The 2,346-nt window shown below is 38.3% G+C and overlaps 1 long non-coding RNA gene across 1 annotated transcript; it reads right to left on the bottom strand.

The window, feature by feature from the left end:
- Nucleotides 1-714: 714 nt before the first annotated feature.
- Nucleotides 715-2,043, bottom strand: LOC135058080 (uncharacterized). The gene is made up of 4 exons (XR_010244582.1): nt 1,960-2,043; nt 1,653-1,720; nt 1,295-1,381; nt 715-1,068 (listed from the first exon to the last, which is right to left on the bottom strand). It is a non-coding gene; the product is annotated as an uncharacterized LOC135058080 (long non-coding RNA).
- Nucleotides 2,044-2,346: the final 303 nt, after the last annotated feature.

Below are 2,346 nucleotides of genomic sequence, written 5' to 3'. Positions count from 1 at the left end.
GGCGGATGTGCCCCGAAATGGTGGCCTTTCTTTGCAGTGAAATGGATTAAACTACACGTTGTATCAAACTTATTCACTGTGAAAAGTGTCCAAGTGCCGCTGCTTACTGGGTATACAGATCCTAATTCAGACCTGAACAGGGCTAGTCCGCCCCGCATGTCAGGCCCATCTTTCCCCCGCACAAGTACAAAAGCATCACACAGCGGCGATGCTTTTGTACTTGATGAGTAGCTCCCTACCTGCGCAGCTCCTGCGCGCTGGCAGGGAGCTACTCATCGCTGTCCTGGTCGCAGCGGTTGCTTGTGACATCACGCATCCGCCACGGCCCACCCCCCCGCACGGTCCGGGCATGCCTGTGTTGCCTAGACCGTTCCCCTAAAATGGCGGCCAAACGCTGCCGGCCCGCCCAGCGACCACCTCTGCTTGTCAATCAGGCAGAGGCGAACGCAGGGCTGAGATGGCCATTGGCTGTCTGGCATGCTGGCGTACTGCGCAGTTCAGACCTGATCGGCTGCTGTGCAAAAAAGCACAGCAGCAATCAGGTCTGAATGAGGCCCACAGTGTAGATATATATATATAGTCACCAAAGTTGTAGGCACTCGTAGACTTCATGCAGACAAAGAGCAGAGAGTAATCCTGTCTTGAGTTTCTTTCTACGTTTCAGTTTATTTCAACCCTCATCAGGTATATATATATATATATATATAGTCACCAAAGTTGAAGGCACTCGTAGACTTCATGCAGACAAAGAGCAGAGAGTAACCCTGTCTTGAGTTTCTTTCTACATTTTGGTTTATTTCAACCCTCATCAGGAATATAAATATATATATATATAAATAAACAATAGTGGTCTGGCGCCCTTGCCAGAGGTCACAGTCTCAGTTGTCCTCATCTTGGTCTTTATAAGTTAATAAGAACACACAGTTAAAAGTCCAATACGTTTATTAAAAAGTTTTTCTTGAAGTGTTGTTAGTACAGTCATTTTTCTTCCCCTTCGGGGTCACAGTAAACATCGCAGACAAATGCCCGACGCGTTTTGTCTCCTTGGAGACTTCATCAGGGGTGTGTCTACAATATCAAAATACATTGTATAAATAAATAATATTAATAACATATCATATAAAGACCTTACATTAAGAATGGACACTCCAAATTCGAGTTAACATTTTCCAAATAAGAGAAAAGAGAAGTATAGCAGAGCTGGTGATGAAAAGACAGAGATATATTTATCATAAAGTCCTTAATAGAACCATGTGGTATAATCAGCCAATTTAGATCTTTAGTAACTGCATACCTTGATAGACCTTATATGGGAATATAACAGACGTGGATAAAATCCTGGCACAGATATTTACCACATAACTTCATTCGAAATCGACACCTATTGAAAAAGGTACTCAATTAGCACTACAAACGGTCGGTGTGTATACCAAAGATCATAAATGTCCATACAAGTAAATTACAGTTTGATATCCACATACTTCTAATAATAATCTATTCTGATCAAGATATATCAGGTGTAAATTTAATATAAATTCTAACCCAAGGTTAGAATATTTAATTTACTTTTCAACTAAACTTCCAAAAAACAGTGCAGACACGGTGTGGAGGCTATTTGACTAATTACTTGAAGGTGATAACAAGTAACATACCTCAATTTGTGAATAAACAAAAGAATTCCAGTATATCCAGACAATAAATACAATGTATACAGAAAAACCTATAAGAACATATTAAAAGTAACCATCAGAAAGGTCTCCAATAATTTCCAAACTACAATAATTAACATTAATTTTTCAAAGAAAATATCCCATTTATATCCAAATCCATGTAAAATTAAATCCAAACAATGTATATAATCCCCATTACATTTATCTTTACCTACTTGATCAACTGTGGACTATAGAAGAGTAGTATAACATTTTTCCTTATCATGAAATATCAACTCTAAGTGCTTACCTCTACAGTGTGGCTCTATTGAATGTCAATCTGGAAATGAGAGACCTCTTACCCAGACAGGGTTTATATAGGGAACCAATGATTACATCACTTTCTCCTTAATCCTAATTGGTCCCCTATATAAACTCTTATAACTTAAAATATAATTAGTGAAAAGTGACCAGTGTATTATAATTCTTATTAGAGAACATCTTTAAACTACTTTTATTTGTCTAAATCAAACAAAACAGTTTATAATCAATGTGTATATATTAATTACTTATAGTCCCATAATGCCTTGCAGCTCGGATTAAAAAAAACCCACAAATACACCCCTAATGGTGATTCCAATATATTCCTAAATAGACTCGCTTGTTTAGCTACAACATTGGGGTAAGATGGAGAGGC

Source organism: Pseudophryne corroboree, chromosome 3 (genome assembly GCF_028390025.1).
Source record: "Pseudophryne corroboree isolate aPseCor3 chromosome 3, aPseCor3.hap2, whole genome shotgun sequence".
NCBI lineage: Eukaryota > Metazoa > Chordata > Amphibia > Anura > Myobatrachidae > Pseudophryne > Pseudophryne corroboree.
The sequence above is the reverse complement of the archived record's forward strand: the minus strand, read 5'-3'. Positions and strand labels throughout refer to the sequence as shown.